A 19,578-nucleotide genomic window follows, 5' to 3' on the forward strand; every position below is an offset into this window, starting at 1 on the left:
CCCCCCTTCCATACAGCACATGCTCAAAGCAAGTAGAATTTGACTTGGAAAAAATAGGTCCACATGGTAATTCCCACTTCTTGGGGATTCGCTTTTTGTACAGTCCTGTCGGGATGTTACTGGAGTGTTACGGTGTGGAGTCCCCAGCCCACCTTTAGCATTCAACTCATAATCAGGTACACGGTCATAAAACTCTCAATGCCTCTTTTAGAACACACGGGGGTTTTCAGGAAAATAGCCCAGTGTGCTAATGTGATTAATGCGCCTGGGCAGGGTGCAAATGTCACTGTATGACAGTACTGCCAGAAATGTACTACGACATGTGCTAAATAATGAAGTAAAACAAGCTCTAGCTCTACACTTGTTCACCGTATGCTGTAGCACATACTGAAACACTATGCAAGTAGTAATCTGGCAGTTGCAACAGGAATATATTTAACACTGTTAATGAATTCCAGGGCTCTGATAAATAACCGTTGTTGCGTGATAATTTGTACAACAAAAAGACATTGTTTTTCTGAACTCGGGTAAAGCTGCAGTTACTCTAACAGTTGTGTTGCCAGATCTATCTCCGTTGGACTATTCCTCTAGTATTTTTGACGGAAGACATGATTTTCTAAATGCTTTTTCTGGTGTCTTTGGCAGCAGTTACAGTTTTATAGCTGTTGTTCAAAAATGCATAAACGATTTATGTTTAATATTGCTCTATGTGGGATATTAACAAAAATGCAAATGTGCTATTGTTCTGTGGTATCCTGTGACATTCGCACATTACCGCAATACTACAAACAATAGGGGTCAATGTTTATCTATAGAGGTTCTTATCTGTTATGTTATGTGATGATGTGTTATGTCATTTGCACTTGTGTAGCACTTTCGACCAATATTACCTGATCATATCACATAGGTAATCTCGGCACTCTTCCATGCAGATCTGGGAGTGCCATATTTCTGTTGTGCATGTTCTGTGCTCGTGTGTAGTTCGGTGAAGTTAGGAGAGAGTGGGTTCGATGGTTAGTTTACAAGTTATTTGTGTGAGTTAGTGGAAACGTTTGAGCGTGAAATAAGTAAAGACCATGTAGTCAGTGCTTTAAATGGGCCGGTACTCACCGGTACTGAGTACCGGCACTTCAAAATTTTCGAGCCGTCGGTACCGGCACTTTTCTTTAGTTCAGAGAGAGTACCGGTACCCTGATTTATGGCACAGCAGGAACATGGTAGCCATGACGTAGCCTTTTGCGGAGAGGCTGCTAGATTAGCAGCTCCCATTTGATTTTCGCAGACTGCTGGGGTTGGTGAGGGCTTGCGTCACGCTGTGATTAACAGGACAGGGTCTCCTCAGACCCTGCACTGTTGATTAGCCGTCAATGACCATTCAGTTGAAAGTGCTTTAGCCTCCCCCCTGCTGGTCAGTAATTCAGTCCCATTTAGGATATTGCACTAAAACAAGTAGCAGGGAAACACAATCCTTCACCTTCGACAAAGCCGGTTTTCTTTTCAACACAGGAGGTACTTCCCTTTGTATGCCCCTCCAACACTAGTCGCTGAATTTACATGATAACAGCGACATTACAACGGGTTCATAAGTGTGAAGGTGCCCTGCCCAAAGAGCAATGAATAGCAGGGGGTGCTGCAGTACTCCGGGAAATGGATCTGGTTGGGGAAAACGACATGAACACTGAAGGCAGGGGGGGGAGGGGGAATGGAAAAAAGTGAGGTGACAGCTCACGTTAGAATTGCCACTTTTTTCAGATACAAATACCAGATATTTGTTCATGTCTGAAAAGGGTGCTTAGAAATGGTATGTTAACACAAATCTGTGTAAAGTATAAATATGTTGTATTTCTTGAAGTAATTGGTTTAACTATTGAGGAACCACATGTGATTTCAATCGAATCGCCTCCTTTAACGCTTGGAAGCAGTCTGATAAAGAGAAATTAAATAACCTTTAGCCTGAAATCTAGTTTAAAACGCTGCCTTGCAGAATTTACAGGGCCCCAACGGCACTTGCGTGCACACGCACACTTTCACAGCTTGGAAATACTTTTGTAATTTTGAAGTGATTACATGATTCATGCTTTTATTTACTGGAAAAATTATAAATCCTGATTTAGCAAGTTTTTTTTCTGCAAGCCTATATTTAAAAATACAGCCCTCAGCAGTAAGCTTACTCTATCAACAAAAATAACGATGTATAGCACAACGAAATACTCCTTTGAATGTGGGGAATGGGTTTGTGTACATGTCTGCTTGTTTCTTTCTGTGTGTGTGCATGCTTGAGAATATATAGCATTGTGCCACACAACAACAAATAATGGTATGACATTAAGAAGTTGCAAATATTATAAAACTAGAAAAAGTTACCATATTATCCTGTTTGGCTTTGATTTTGTGTAATGATTTAACCTGTTTTGTTTACATAAATACATTTCTGTTGTGTTTTGATATGTGCTGCAAGTGGTATAGAAGTTATTATGTATCATCCTGTCTTGCCATAAGCCCCGCCCATAACCCCGCCCACAACCCCGCCCACTTGCCACACCTCTAGCTAATTTTAATGAGTACCTGCACTTATTTTTTCCCATTTAAAGCACTGCATGTAGTCGATAGTTGCGCTGAAAAACTCTGCCATTTTCTCCTCGGGTTGCCAGAGAAAAGTACTTTCTATATAAGTATCGCAATCCAAAATAGGTAGCCACTGCTTACCCATTTCGTTTCTGAAAAATGGTTTAGCAATGCATTTGAGGCTGGATGAAGTAGGGAGTCCCATGGAACTTACACATGACAATGTTTACAAAAAAAAAGATTTATATCTATGTTATGCAGTTTCTGTTTGCTGCTCTGGTAGGTGACTTTAGTTTTAAGAAATAGCTTGTTCATTTATAGAAATCTACCCACGTTTTCAAGTACTTATGGAGACATCCAATGACGTAGTCCACATAATTTAAAATATGACATCTCTTGATTAGTATCTGCAGTTATATTTCTTTTTTTCATGCATATCAAGTTCGCCATCACAAAATAATATTCATTTGTTTGTTGGGTTCGTAAATATGACATTATGGGGCATATTCTCAAGCCCCTATCGCCACGGGAACGTCACTTTTTCTGACGTTCCCGTGGCGATAGGGCCAGCACCCTATTCTCAAGGCAGCGTTAACCCACTTAACGCTGCCTTGAGAATAGGGCACCTTTCACGCTGAACTTAGCATGAAAGGAGGCATGAGGTGGGTGTTGTGGTGGGCGTTCCACTGCAACACCTATTGAATTAGATGCTGCCACCTATTATCGCCTATTTTCAAGGGCGGCGATAAGAGATGGCAGCGCCAAACTTAAGACCAGAAAAATCTTGATTTTAAGGTGACGAAACTAGGAGAAATGCTTAATTTCTCCTTGTTTTTCTATTTCCATGTGTGTTGCCTTGTGCAGCACACATGGAAATAGCAAAATGCCATGGTGTGTTTATGTACAGGAAGGTGTCCCTTTCTGTACATAAACAAACCTTTTAAAAAATGCCATTTTGCAACTTACATGTGTGTTGTATGAAGCAGCACACATGCAAGTTACTAAACAACATTTTAGGTTTGTTCATGTGCAGGAAGGTGTCCCTTCCTGTACATAAACAAACCTCCCTCCTCTCAGACACCCTTGCACTCTGGTGCAAGGGTGCCTGCGTTGGCATTAAGTCGCGGGACTTAGCGCCGGCGCAGGCGTTAACACCAGGCTGCACCACATTCTTAATAATAGAGTGCAGCCTGGCGTTTCCAAAGCAGTGATGAGAGGCTTTAAGCCAAGGAGGCTAATGCCTCTCACCACCACTTCCTCGTGAATATGCCCCAAAGGATTAACAAACATTTATCTAAATGGCAAGTAATGTACCAATCCAAGATTTACAGAGCCACTTTCCATCAATGACATTTCTAAAAGTGAATTTTAGGAGTGGTGTGGGAGGCAGAAATGACTCCTTTGAAAAAACTGTTGGGGTGACCTACAAATAGGTTATCTATCTATCTATCTATCTATCTATCTATCTATCTATCTATCTATCTATCTATCTATCTATCTATCTATCTATCTATCTATCTATCTATCTATCTTTCTGTCTATCTTATCTATCAATATTATCTATCTATATTATCTATGAATATATAATTAAAATACATAATGGGTAACTATGTAACACAGGCCTATATTTCCATCTAACCATTTACAAAACAGGAAGCCAACTGGTTTATAAAAGTTGTCTGAACCTCAAGATGGCAATAAGGACCACATTATTATACTTTACTCGTTATGTATGTTTTATATTGCATAATTTATTAACATTTTAGTGCTCGTCAGATAGATTGAGTGCTTCTCGTTTTGTATTTATTGTATTCTTGAGACTACAGATATGTCTGTCACTTCCTTGAGAAAGGTGTGTTTTTTAAGATAATGTGCTAATAATCAACATATGTTTTATATAACTATGTGCCTTAAATTTTAAATGCAAAGCATTTTGCTTTTCTTTTGTTTTGCATTGACACGCTAGAGTAGTTTTAACGAGCCATATGAAGAAAGATAAGGGCAATGTGGGATAGTGTAAATTTTTTGCTGATTTGGGTCTGTGTTTAGACTAGGGAAAATTCACTGGTAAAGGACTGCAAGAGTGAGCTTCCCAGACATGCTGAATAATGGTCTAAGAGCAGTACGGCCATTGTGAAAGTTTTTTTTCATGGACACAGGAAGAAAGAAAAAATGTGTTTAAATGTTTCATTTGTTCAGAGAAGTTAGAAATTGTGTAAATTAATTCAGCACTGTAAATTACAGAAAATATTTCACAGTTAGACCTCATTTCCATGATGTATCAGCTTTGAAACCACTGGCAAACATTCAATAAGAACGTGCCCATTGACTCAGTATTGCTCCGATGTCGATCCTTCGATAATTCTTTTTAACAGCATGAAAGTGTAAAGGGGAGTTGCATAGGTATCAAGGACCCCCTGAAAAATGATTCTAGTAATTCCTAGGTCAGGGAAAAAACAGCATGTGAAAAATAACAACCTAGGCAATTAAATCTAACTTGTCATATATAATAACAGAGAGGAAAGAAACTAATCATAATATGAATTCTACTGTTTATTCACATATTCAATTAGAAAATAAATGTTTACATAAAAAAATTGATTCTCAAATACAATCTATCAAATCACATCAGTAATGATCAATTCAGCACTACAAAATTATACAAAAACAAATTAGCTAAAAGTTTAAAAGTGCCACAAATATATCTCGACGCGCGTTTCAGCGACCAGCGCCTTCTTCTGGAGTAGCCACGTATTACCTAAAGAGAAAAATAATATATATTAGATACTATTTTACAGATCAATAAAAATAATAATAACAATACATTAAATTTCTTCATTAAACAGAAACATAAACATAATGGCGTAATATTTCATAAGATTTCAAACTAACCTCTCATTATATGACAAGTATATACAAACTAATAATGATACATGATGTTTCATAACAGTCAAAATGACTAATTTATTTCATTGCTCATTTTATTTGTGAATACTGTATTTTAATAAAAGGACAGTAAGGTTATATTGGAGAATATATAGAATAAGGGACGTGTTGATTGACACCACATGTATTTTCTAATTGAATATGTGAATAAACAGTAGAATTCATATTATGATTAGTTACTTTCCTTTCTGTTATTATATATGACAAGTTAGATTTAATTGCCTAGGTTGTTATTTTTCACATGCAGTGTAAAGGGGAGTAACATTTCCTAAATCAATTTAATCTACAGTGTAACTCAATATCTCAGGTCCACAACCAAATGAAGGTTAGTCAAGTTGTTTTGCAAATTCAAAAATAGTTGGATATATACTAATCTCAGCATGAGAGTATACAAATACAGAGGAAACAGAAGAAATCAAAATCTCCTGAAAAGATTCACTCAGTTCTTCAAGAAAAGAACTACAAGTTCTATGACTATTATGCAGGTAATCAGAAAGCATGAGTTAAGGTTCCCCTGCTTCGGCACTTCGTTGGAGATAAAGATTTAATTCTAGCTATCCATACTCTAACTCTAGAAGTGGCACCCCTAATCTAGCATTTAAGCAAAAGGTTTGAAAGAGGAAAAAGGTGTCAGCAGTGAGAGTCTTCCTAAAAAGTCCCTTCAAAATCAGATGGGTCAAGCAGCATAAAGCCACAAGCAGGAAAGAGCAAGCTAGAACTCAGGTGCTTCTGTTGGAAAGGCAAGATGGAACATGGGCATCTGTCCCTCTCTCTAATGCATCATATATTAAAAATTGAACTCAGCAAATGTACCATAATGCTTTTCTCACACGAAATCCACAGTAGGCTTCCGCCACAACATTTTTAATGATGTGATTCCTTTCATGGCCTAATCCATGTACACCCCTCTGCAACAGCTCATCATTGGTCACTTCTCCTTCTCCTCTATCAACACACCTCGCTCCACCTTAACTTCTCCAGGCCAAACTAATTGTAACTCCTTCATTCCTCAATTATCTAATGGAAACAATACCTTACTCTTTACTAACAGAGCTTTTGTGCATGTGCAATGCAAAGCATGGAAACAAAACACATTCCACAAGACTCTCATGGGAATCAAAGCATTAATTTCAGAACTGAGAACCTTCAAAATGTGATGTGGATGCATGCCTACCACATAGGCTAAAATAATAAATGCACCATGAGACTCGTGTTTAACCTTTCCGTTAAGTCATTAGCCAGTCAGTCAATATGTCTTTATTTCAAAAGAAAATCCATAAAAGACAGCTTACAATTCATAAATATTAATAAAACAGCATTCATGAAACCTAATGTTTAAAAAGTTATTAAACAATCAATAAAGACGTTACAGAAAAAAAGGACCTTCATACATTATTATTTGATTTAAATAATGTGCGTTTTCCTAATACGAATCAACCACGCCCCTCCGAGAAACTTGGCCACACAAACCACAACGAACTCAGACCTAATGTTACGAAACTTCTGTAAGGCTTCAAGGTGTCCCCCACCATTCAATCTAATACACAAGGGTTTCAACCATTTTAGGCGAGGAGCTCGATAGGCTGGGCAGGCAAAAAACAGATGGCCAATGCTTTCCACATGTTCGGGACACCAGGGACATTTGTTGTTTACATTCCCCGCCCACTTTACAGTGAAGGAATTAACGGGGAGAGTCCCTACACGGAACTGATGGTATAATTTCCGATCTAAGGTTTTACATATCATGTCCCAGTACGGCTCCAAAAAATGTGTCAATTTGTAGGTCAAGAAATGCACTGTTAGGTTATTATCTGATGAGTGAGTAACTGCAGTTGATTTGACCGATGCCCAAAATTGGTCTTTAAAGTCTTGCTTAGAGGGAAAGATGGTGCCCCCCGGATTGCTCCACAGCTCAGGGAGACCCATTACATGCAAAACGTGTTTGATTTCTCTGAGCCAGGGGATTCTATGGGCACCCCACAGTGATTTTACCTCCCCCAATTCATGGGCAAAAAGGCTAAGTTCTGGAGTCGTCCATAGCCGCCGCCATAATGCTACCAAGCGATACCGGGCCATCTCATTTAGGGGTTTGCAGCCTAGATCTAACAGCAGTGGTTTGATGGGTGTGGACTGGGGGAGCCCTATCAAGTTCCGCAGAAACTTATTCTGGGCTGTGACCAGAACAGACAGATCCTTGTAACCCCATATATCAGCCCCGTACAGGGAAGCTGCATTGATCTTGGCCTCATATATCTTTAATACAGGGGTGATGCGTTTGGTCAAGGATTTTTTCTGTTCCTGTAATAGACAACCCGTGAGACTAACAAATTTAAGATTTAATGCCTCAATCTGGGGTTTCCAACTAAGTTGGTAATCAACGGTCACACCCAGGTAAGTCATTGCCTTCACCTGTTCAATCAAAACACCGTTCAGACTTGCAGAGCTTGTGATTGGAATTTTGTTACTAAAGACCATAAATTTGGTTTTATCTACATTGATCTGCAGATCATTTATCCTACAAAACTCTGCGAACCTGTTCAGGGCAGATTGCAAACCACTATGGGTTTTAGAAAGGAGCAGGGTGTCGTCTGCAAAGATTAACATCGGGTATTTTGAGCCTCCAAGTGAAATTGCATCAGTCTGAAAGTTGGTGAAATATTTGACAACCTGGTTAATGAAGAGGAGAAACAGGGTGGGGGCCAACACGCATCCCTGGCGCACCCCACGTTTTACCGGGAAGCTGTCGGTCACCGGGCCCTGCTTACCCCACCTCACCCGGGCAAAGTTGTCCTCATGTAATCTCACAACTATTTCAAGGAGTTCAGCGGGTAGGCCCATGAGTCTTAGAGATTCCCAAAGTTTCGCTCTTGGCACCAAATCAAAAGCCGACTTAAGGTCTACAAATGCGGCATAAATGACCCCACCACCCAAAAAAAACACCTTCCAATAAAGCATAGTCAATCTAAACACCTGGTCTATGGTACTAGTGCCCAGTCTAAACCCAGCTTGCATGGGGGATAGTATGTTTTCCTGCTCTATCCATCCCTGGATTCTTGCAAGAACCATTCTAGAGACCACTTTTTGGAGTGAATCGATCAGACTTATGGGGCGATAATTATTTGGCAATGAGCGATCCCCTTTTTTAAATATTGGCAAAATCTCTGCCCCTTTCCAAGACCGTGGGATCCTGGCTCCTGTTGCAATTGCATTTGCTAGCATGGTTATGTATGGAACCCATACATCATAGTTCGATTTAAAGAGGTCAGCTGGAATAGCATCCAGCCCCGGTGCTTTCCCCGACTGGACAGAACCAAGAGCATGCTCAGTATCTGAGAAAGAAAAGGTGGGTGCAGCCCCAGTATTATAAAGTGGAAACCCCGGTGCGGGCTTGTTTGGTGTGTCAAGCGCGACATTTGAGTCGTTAAATTGAGCAGTGAAAAAACCCACCGAATCCAGAGCAGAGACATAATTGACAGGTATTTGGGAATCCGGATCCCTGCCCCACTTTACAGTCTCCCAAAACTTTGTTTGGTTAGACGATTTACACGCCAGAAGTAGTTCTGACCAATAATTGTCATCCCATTCCCTCTTGGCTTTCCATAGGACCTGTTTGTAGTTAAGCCTAGCATTCTTGATGTCATTAGAGATCCTTGATTTAACAGCTACTAATAATTTGCTCTGAGCTTCCCTGCAACTCTTATTGTACCACCTTTTACAAACTTTAACTTCCTTATTGTTCGGCAGCTTTGTAAGCAAACCTTGAGTTCCATAAAACAATTTTCATGCAAATTAATAATTAGAGAGTCGGCCCCACTAGGGGAGGGTAGATCCATCATCTTACCCAAAGTTCTTGATACTACCGCCTCTATTTCTTTAGTGAGCAGAGGATCAGCTAGTACCCTAGGCCATTTAACCCGTCTTCTGTTATTACACAAAATAATCTCAGAAGTCGGGCAAGAAGTTGCAGGATGTCCATCACCCAATCCGGGTACCCTAAGGCCCAATGAGAGAGGGTTATGATCGCTCTCTGGCCTTATCACTACCTCCATATCCATCACGAATAGCCAAAAGTCTACTTTTACTAGTAAGTAGTCGATTCGACTCACACTAGTTCCATTATCGAAGGTTGGGTTGCCTAACTTATCAGAGGGAGTTCGGCCGTTCACAGCCCTCAACCCCCACTCCATACAAAATCCCAACCAGTGTAGGGCCGCCTCAGTTCCCCTAACACCCTTACCTATGGTTAGAGGGGGAATGTTCCAGACAATGTCCTCGTCCGCTCCCACATCTTCGGCCAGACTAAGAATGGGTTCGAATGAACAGTTCAAATCCCCTGCCACTAGGATAAAACTGTCACAGTTTAACTTACCAAGAAGCCGATCTAGGTCGTTCAAAACCGATTGTTTACGGCCACCTTGATTGCCTCGGGCATAGATATTTATTAATACCATACTATCGTTCTTGCCCTTACTAAGGTTAATACATAGTAAATCTTTGTTATCTACCTTGATTTCCATAGGATGGTATCCCAGGGAATCTCTAATCCACACCACCAAGCCTCCGGAGGCTCTACCCTTTGGGCCCTGTATAGCAGGCTTAAAGTGATTCAGGTAACCTGCTCTAAAGAGGGGAGCAGTTGCCCAGGTTTCCTGGAAAATAACAATATCATAGGAGTCGATAAAATCGCCCCAATCGTCATTATCCAGACGACCCCTTAACCCAGCTATGTTCCAGGAAACCACCCTGAGCAAACCCACTAAATCTCTGGTAGGTATTACCTCTGGAAAGCTTACATCTTCAGCCCTGGTCTCAATAAAACCAATTACAGGTTTTGGGACAGATTGAGAACCTTCCGTGGGTGTCTCACTGCCAGCACGTGTTTCTAGTGGATTAGAGGCAACAAGCCTAGTTGCAGGGCTTGGGACAAAACGTGAGCCTTCTGTAGGAGCAACATTATCTACACAAACTTCGAGAGGGGCAGAAACAAAAATCACAGGGATAGGGGTGGGTTCAGGATTATAAACTGGAACATTATCCCTCCGAAGTCAATCGACCTCATCCAAACAACCGAACCTATTAAAAGTGGGAGCCCCTTCCCACCAACCATTTTGACCCTGCCAACCTTCCCTTCGTCCACCCCGCATAGTATTTTGGACTGTTGACCAGTTCCCTCCTAAGTTTGTATATTGTCGTGGGGGATAAAAGAAGGTAAGTGGCTTAATAATAATACCAGAGTTATCGCCACATGCATCTCATGTACATAGATGTTGAGCTGTGCGTGGGTCTGCAAAGGAGATAACAATACAGTCACCCAAGATGGACTTAGATGAGGGGCCTACCCAGGGTACCCTACGAACCATTAAGATGTTACTTCTAAGGTGGTTCGGTAATTGTCTATTTGCATTGAGCCAGTAAATAACGTTGTTCTTTAGTGACCAGTGGTTCTCTTGGGATTGTGGCTCCAAAACAGGGACACCAGCCAACAATACAACATAAGGCCTGGCATCTGGTGGTAGATCTATGTAGCCCCCACGAAAGTTATGTCTATTTCCATTTCTAGGTCCCTAGGAATATGTACGTGGGTTCACATTCTTATTTGGTGGTTGGACAATGACCTGAGAACCCAATTTTTTGGGTACGGTACCTTGTGGAGGGCAGGAGATTGGGACAATGGATTGAGGGCTAATAACTATAGGGTTACAATCCTTTGTACGGGGTTTAGGTATAGGTTTGGAATTGGGCGGGGGCAGGCCCGGTGTAACTATAGCTGGAGCCTGTGGGATGCTCTCAACACCCTGTGGGGTATTTGCCTCCATCTGCTTTAGGCTAAGACTGGCTAGAGTGACAATTGTCTTATCCATTTCTAATAGATTATTTTCAATGCGAGAGAGTCGGAGTTCCAGGGGAGATAAAAGCTTTTTCAATGTTTCCCATACAATTTTAAGAAAATCTTCGTCACCCCCCTGTAGCTTACCAGACTCACCCAGTGATTCCTCAGGGACCCCCTCAACAAGATTTGGGAATGATTCCCCCGTTATTACATCTAAATCTACGCTGTCTATACTGATACCATTATCCACACCAGTTTGGCAGGTATTAGCCTGCGGAACATTAGTACCTGCTTTATTTAAAGCCAGAAGACGGCGATTATTAAAGAAATGTGCCCTCGCAATTTTGGCCTTTTTCCGGGCATAAGCTGATCTTGCAAGGCGTTTTCTTATATGTGCAGCATCTCTTTTATTAACACTTGCTGGCTGCTTTAACATATCAATTTGTTTGGGGATACCTAAGTCTAAACCTGGGGTTTTCGACCACGAAATCTGGGAGGGCTTAGAAGATGTCGACAAAGGAATAGATGTTGACTCCAAGGGAGAGGTTGTTGAGGGGTGATGAATATCCGCCTTTACTATCAAAGGCCGGGGACCGGACAAGCGTTCGGGAGTTTTTGCCGAGGCAATGTTACCTAAAGATGATTTTTTGGAAAATACTAAGTCCTGGGATAGTCTTCGTGCTGCTTCTAACTCTACTGATACTCTATGTTGCATTTTACAGATTTCATTATCAATGGCCATATTCGTCTTGATAATGAAATCGTCGAGGGTTCCGTTTTTGCCCTTCCTTAGCAGTTTTGCTACGACTACCCCGTGTGCACATGATAAATATAAGAATTAAATATAATTAAAACCTGTACATGTGATAACAAATTAGACAAGGGGGGTGGCCCAGTCCAGTCCTCTCGGTCCTCGAACGGCCTCAAACGGCCCGCTCCTAGCCCGGTCTTCGCCCCGAGCTGCGTCCCGCGCTGTGTCCCGCGCTGCGGGAGAATAGACCTTAGATGTAGGGGACGTTAAGGGCGGTGGGCGGGACAACAGGGAGAGCGGACCGGAAGCTGTCAATCGGTCACGCAGGGACTCCTGGGTAATGGAGTCCCTGCAACGCTCGCAGCCCCGCTGTATGCCGCAACACAGTCTAAACGTTCCTTTCCTCCCTCGCGCTCCAACAAGCAACCCCTCTAGCACCCAAACGATGCGGCACCCGCGGACCGGGTGCGGCGAGGTTCAAAGGCCGGCTGGCCGGTGGCAGTAACAGGCAGGTTCCTCTGCTGGCAGTAGCTCCTGGCGGTAAGGGTCTTTGGCAAAAGGTGGTCCCAGAGAAACAGGGTGGAAGGGGATTTTAATGCCTCCAGTGGGCGGGACAACAGGGAGAGCGGACCGGAAGCTGTCAATCGGTCACGCAGGGACTCCTGGGTAATGGAGTCCCTGCAACGCTCGCAGCCCCGCTGTATGCCGCAACACAGTCTAAACGTTCCTTTCCTCCCTCGCGCTCCAACAAGCAACCCCTCTAGCACCCAAACGATGCGGCACCCGCGGAGCGGGTGCGGCGCGGTGGCAGTAACAGTGGCAGTAACAGGCAGGTTCCTCTGCTGGCAGGTTCCTCTGCTGGCAGTAGCTCCTGGCGGTAAGGGTCCTTGGCAGAAGGTGGTCATTAGCATGTTCAAGAAAAAGGTTCACTAAACTATATGCGTACATCTGTTTCAACGACATAATTGGCCTAATAAGTATTCAAAATATTTATTTGTTAATGAAAGTTTTATATAGCACGAACATGATCCCGAGGAATATCAGAGTGCTTAACAATTTTGGTTGGTCAAGATTAGGCAGGCGTCAAATACATAACGCAGGAAACAATTACAAAGAGTGCAAGTACAACATCAGAGTAAGTTCAGTAACTTCAAGCAAAATATCAGAGCCCCATTAAGGTAAGAACTTTCACATAAGGAATCGTTTTACTTCAATTTTGAAGGCAACCGGTGGTGAGACTGCGAATTTCAGGGGGGGAGAGTGCCAGATCCGTGGAGCTGAGACAGAGAAAGCTCTTTGACAAGTTCCCTTTTTTCAAAATATCTGTGGTTTCATAAGGAAGGTGTTAGCGCTTCTTGACGGTCTACCACCTCCAGATAGTTCGAACTTTTGCCATAGGTACTTGGGGGTTTTGAAATGGAGAGATTTGTGAGTCAGGCAAGCGATCTTTAACTGAATTCTTGCTTCAAAAGACAGCCAATTTCGCAATTTTAGGACAGTGGAGATGTGTGCAGATCTTTTATTACCCATGGTCAGTCTGGCCACAGCATTCAATACCGCTTTAAGTGGGGCCAAGGTATATTTCGGGAGGCACCATAGTGTAGCACTGCCATAATCTAGCCTCAGTAGAATCAGCGCTTGAACAACCTGCTTGTAGTCAGCTTGTGGGAGGAAAGGTTTCAGATTCCTGAGTAGTCTCATCTGGTGATTCGCTCTCTTGCAAACCTTACTGTGGTTCTTCAAATTTAAGTGTTTGTCCCGGTTGATTCCGAGCGATTTGGCTGAATCAATGATGACGGGGGGGAGTTGAAAGCAGTGAGATGGTTCAACAAGATGTCTACCTTGGGGGTATGATTCGGAGGAGAAATGAGCAAGAATTCGGTTTTGGAAGTGTTGAGTAGGAGGTGGTTCTACGTTAGCCAATTTTGAGTGTTCATAAGGGTAGTGTTGAGTGATGTGAGATTGTCAGGGGAGGAGATTTTCATGTAAAGTTGCGTGTCATCTTCGTACATATGGAAGAGAATGTTCAATGAGTTTAGTGCATTTGCAAGTGGTCCCAAGAATAGGTTGAATAGAATGGGGGATAAGGGGGACCCTTGTGGAACACCCAGGGATACAGGCGAGGGCTGGGATAGGGAGTGGTTTGCCTTTATTCTTTGGGATCACTGGTGGATGAAGGACCATTGCAGCACCAGACCAGAGAAGCCCATCCTGTGTTCCAGAACGAATAGTAGATTGTCGTGATTACAGTGTCAAATGCAGAGGAGAGGTCAAGGAGGATCGTTGTGGTCTAGCATTTTTAGAATGTTATCAAAAACATGAATAAGAGCCGATTCAGTGCTGTGACTTCTCCAAAAGCCAGATTGGTAATGGTCTAGGAGTTGGAAATTTTCAATGTGAGTACAAAGTTGAGATTTTACACATTTTGCAAGGAGTTTGGCTAGAGTGGTGATGTTGAAGATAGGGTGGAAGTTGTTAAGGTCTGCACTATCAGCATTAGGTTTTTTTAAGATAGGGGAAACCTGAGCTGCTTTTTTACAGTCGGGGATCATACCTTGAGACAGGGAGGCATTAACAATCTTTATCCAGAGCGGGGTGAATACATCCTTGATTTCTTTGAAGACGGATGGTGGTAGAGGGTCATTGAAGTGTTTGGATGGGTTGATATTCTGAAGAATTTTTATGATATCACTTTTACTAAAAGAGGTGAAAGTGTGCCAAGAGGCATTGTTGTTGGTGCTCAGACTAACTGGATCAGGCTGTTCGGCGGGGGATGAGGTGGGCGCAGGTCAATACATTTAATGTGTCAATGTGTCACATCACTAAAGAGCCCTATATAAGTGCTTTACATTGTTCATACATAGTACATTTCTGGGAATCGTTTTTTAAGCTTCCTATTGAATCATGTTAATCTTACAAGAACATGTCACTAGGTTGATATTTCCTCTAACATCTTTGAGTGCATACTACAAGGGCCCCATGTAGGATCAGAATTTATGCTCTATCAAAGGCTTACCCATTTACATGACATATTTGCTTAAAATGTTACAAATCTGGATGTATATGTTTATTTGTAGGCGAATATATTTATAGAAATAAATATCGTGGAAACAGTCCCTCCCGACAAGAGAGACTCAGAGGCCGAAGGGGTTTTCTGAGAAGCCAGCTCGTATTTATTCTTCTTCTGGCAGCGGTGGCGAATGCATTTCGGCTTTGACAGCCTTCCTCAGCGCCCAACGCAGAACACACCCATCAATCCCCACCTGTGTAAAATACTGTCCAGCGCTCGCTGCTCCTCCCCTAATGAAGTTGTCACACCCATAGCAGTTTGTTGTGGATGAATAAACTACAAATCCCAGCAGGCACTGTAACGTCCAGCCTGGGTGGGTGGTGTGGCGGAGTGAGGCAAAACAATAGGTTCGCGCTGATTACAGGTAGGTTGTGTGCGCATCCAAGTTGAGGAACATCCACGGCCGGCTCCCTTGGTCCCCTTACTCCGCAACTTCCAGCTCCACAGGAACACAGACGGGGCAGGGGCAGTCAATGCGGACTTTGCACCAATCGGTAAAATACCTAAGTCTCCCCGGAATTCCTGTGGCTGCTGGCGGTCCAAAGGAACTGTCGATACCTCGACGTTATGCAGCTGCAAGCAGTCTGATGCCAGTATTTGTCCTTTGACCTTTGGTGTCGCGGGGCCTTCCGTAATGCGTCCCTGGCAGGCGCAGCAAAATCTCGTGGAAACAGTCCCTCCCGACAAGAGAGACTCAGAGGCCGAAGGGGTTTTCTGAGAAGCCAGCTCGTATTTATTCTTCTTCTGGCAGCGGTGGCGAATGCATTTCGGCTTTGACAGACTTCCTCAGCGCCCAACGCAGAACACACCCATCAATCCCCACCTGTGTAAAATACTGTCCAGCGCTCGCTGCTCCTCCCCTAATGAAGTTGTCACACCCATAGCAGTTTGTTGTGGATGAATAAACTACAAATCCCAGCAGGCACTGTAACGTCCAGCCTGGGTGGGTGGTGTGGCGGAGTGAGGCAAAACAATAGGTTCGCGCTGATTACAGGTAGGTTGTGTGCACATCCAAGTTGAGGAACATCCACGGCCGGCTCCCTTGGTCCCCTTACTCCGCAACTTCCAGCTCCACAGGAACACAGACGGGGCAGGGGCAGTCAATGCGGACTTTGCACCAATCGGTAAAATACCTAAGTCTCCCCGGAATTCCTGTGGCTGCTGGCGGTCCAAAGGAACTGTTGATACCCCGACGTTATGCAGCTGCAAGCAGTCTGATGCCAGTATTTGTCCTTTGACCTTTGGTGTCGCGGGGCCTTCCGTAATGCGTCCCTGGCAGGCGCAGCAAAATCTCGTGGAAACAGTCCCTCCCGACAAGAGAGACTCAGAGGCCGAAGGGGTTTTCTGAGAAGCCAGCTCGTATTTATTCTTCTTCTGGCAGCGGTGGCGAATGCATTTCGGCTTTGACAGCCTTCCTCAGCGCCCAACGCAGAACACACCCATCAATCCCCACCTGTGTAAAATACTGTCCAGCGCTCGCTGCTCCTCCCCTAATGAAGTTGTCACACCCATAGCAGTTTGTTGTGGATGAATAAACTACAAATCCCAGCAGGCACTGTAACGTCCAGCCTGGGTGGGTGGTGTGGCGGAGTGAGGCAAAACAATAGGTTCGCGCTGATTACAGGTAGGTTGTGTGCACATCCAAGTTGAGGAACATCCACGGCCGGCTCCCTTGGTCCCCTTACTCCGCAACTTCCAGCTCCACAGGAACACAGACGGGGCAGGGGCAGTCAATGGGGACTTTGCACCAATCGGTAAAATACCTAAGTCTCCCCGGAATTCCTGTGGCTGCTGGCGGTCCAAAGGAACTGTCGATACCTCGACGTTATGCAGCTGCAAGCAGTCTGATGCCAGTATTTGTCCTTTGACCTTTGGTGTCGCGGGGCCTTCCGTAATGCGTCCCTGGCAGGCGCAGCAAAATCTCGTGGAAACAGTCCCTCCCGACAAGAGAGACTCAGAGGCCGAAGGGGTTTTCTGAGAAGCCAGCTCGTATTTATTCTTCTTCTGGCAGCGGTGGCGAATGCATTTCGGCTTTGACAGCCTTCCTCAGCGCCCAACGCAGAACACACCCATCAATCCCCACCTGTGTAAAATACTGTCCAGCGCTCGCTGCTCCTCCCCTAATGAAGTTGTCACACCCATAGCAGTTTGTTGTGGATGAATAAACTACAAATCCCAGCAGGCACTGTAACGTCCAGCCTGGGTGGGTGGTGTGGCGGAGTGAGGCAAAACAATAGGTTCGCGCTGATTACAGGTAGGTTGTGTGCACATCCAAGTTGAGGAACATCCACGGCCGGCTTCCTTGGTCCCCTTACTCCGCAACTTCCAGCTCCACAGGAACACAGACGGGGCAGGGGCAGTCAATGCGGACTTTGCACCAATCGGTAAAATACCTAAGTCTCCCCGGAATTCCTGTGGCTGCTGGCGGTCCAAAGGAACTGTCGATACCTCGACGTTATGCAGCTGCAAGCAGTCTGATGCCAGTATTTGTCCTTTGACCTTTGGTGTCGCGGGGCCTTCCGTAATGCGTCCCTGGCAGGCGCAGCAAAATCTCGTGGAAATAAATATATACACATAAAAACAAAGTCAAACTTAAATGTTTACATATATAACACTGCTTTGCAAGGACAATACATTGGATAAATGAATGTGTGTGTCAAGATTCAGTGTCTGGATGCTTTTCTGTGTTGCCTCCTGGCATATTTAGCAGCTGTGGTGGCAGGGCACAAAGATAGAGCTGGGGCATGGGCATCATCTGCCCCTCCCTCAGAATTGCTGTTCCTCCCCCCCCCCCGTCCAAATTATCTACCTACTTTGCCGAGGTGCATTGTCTCCATTTATTTTCATCATCTGAAGCTCAATTGACAATTTCATTGTAGTAACCTTGAATGCAACAATCTTCTCAAAGTTTGAGATTGTGGTTTTCCTATTTCTCGTGTCTGTCCTGTTTCTTTCAAAAGTAAGCACACATGATTGTCAATGTGTACCAGAATGTTTGATTACCTGTGACACTGCACCTGGTTCCCAGAGTGAATGGTTGCAAATTCATTGAATGTTTGCGGCATATTGTTGTCATTGTGGCACTTGAAACACAACCTGCAATGTTCATTAAATATGTGGCAGGCTATTTACCTGATTCTTGCAGTCACATGGACAACACAGCAATATGAGCAGTGTGATTGCAGGTGTTCCCTACAAACCAGAACACTGGATAAATAGTTTGGGATGGAAAGTTGGGTCCCCAAGCCTCAAATCCTTTCTGCAGTAAATTACGTGAGCAACGAGAGCCTAATTTAAAGGAGCAGTTGTTACGATTCAGACTAGTTACAGCGTAATACGGTTATCGCAACTGCAGTAAAGATAGGATCTCCAGGAAGAGTTTTTGTTTTGTATAACAGAAGAAAGTAAAAATAAGACATTTGATGTAAATGTATATATATAAAAAAAGCAACCAAACAATAGAACACAAATCAATAGAGCAACAAAATGCACAAAAAATACATTTGAAACATTTGGCACATATTTTACCCACAGTTATTAATACAGTACTGTTAAACCTTGTGCTATTTCTAATTATTTTTAGGGCCAAAGCAGATCACAACCCTTCTTTTAGCATGGCGCCAAAATAGTACTTGCTGAAACACTATTCCTAATTATTAAGTAATCGTGATGTATAAGTCTCCTAATCTAAAAACACAGTATAAATGCTGCACTCTGTGAGATACGAAAACAAGATTTTAGCACTATAATATTAAGAGTCTAGGTGCTTATGTTAAAAGGTATGATGCTGAAAACCTTGCTTTGTCTCTTAGTTTCGTTGTTAGTATTCTGAACCTTGAAATCCTCTGCTCTCTAAGGCAAGGCCGGGTTTAGCTCGTGTAAACGTTTCCACTCCCAGACCACTAAGGGTAGTGACTGGCCTGTGCTATGCCAGATGGAGGCTATTTGGTAACTGGATAAGACAAGCATTGGCATAGCCAATAGGTCGCGCTGTTGGGACCTTATAAGTATTTAGTTATGCAGCATAATTTCCTTGGTGCTAAACACTTGTAAGGTCCCAAAGGCGAGACCTATTGGCTATGCCAATGCTTGTCTGAAATGTGGGTTGGTCCAAACATCAGGCGAGCAACAATGCAGATGAGGGGCAAAACTAATTTTAAACTGGAGTGTGCCACGAGCAGTCAGCTCTATGTCCTTTGTCTGCTCAGGTTTGCAGAGTCTCACATCTCTTATAGGCTAATTGCCTACAGTTCCAGAGGGAAAAACAGCACATACACCTAAAGTAACCAATGTGCTTCGAACATAGATGCACGTAAAACCACTGACTTACAATCTTTGACGGTGCCCTATGACAAGCCAGTGAACTTAAACCATTTATTTATGCTTCTGAGTCTGGCTTGTCATTATATATCCAGA

At 43.4% G+C, this 19,578-nt stretch overlaps 1 long non-coding RNA gene across 1 annotated transcript in view; it reads right to left on the reverse strand.

Annotated features, from left to right (window-relative positions):
* Window positions 1-5,105: 5,105 nt before the first annotated feature.
* Window positions 5,106-19,578, reverse strand: part of LOC144770190 (uncharacterized) — a 136,781-nt gene continuing 122,308 nt past the window's right edge. Inside the window, exon 3 of the long non-coding RNA XR_013598823.1 lies at window positions 5,106-5,323. This is a non-coding gene — a long non-coding RNA (uncharacterized LOC144770190). The remainder of the gene's footprint in view (window positions 5,324-19,578) is intronic.

Source organism: Lissotriton helveticus, chromosome 1_1, assembly GCF_964261635.1.
Source record: "Lissotriton helveticus chromosome 1_1, aLisHel1.1, whole genome shotgun sequence".
Lineage (NCBI taxonomy): Eukaryota > Metazoa > Chordata > Amphibia > Caudata > Salamandridae > Lissotriton > Lissotriton helveticus.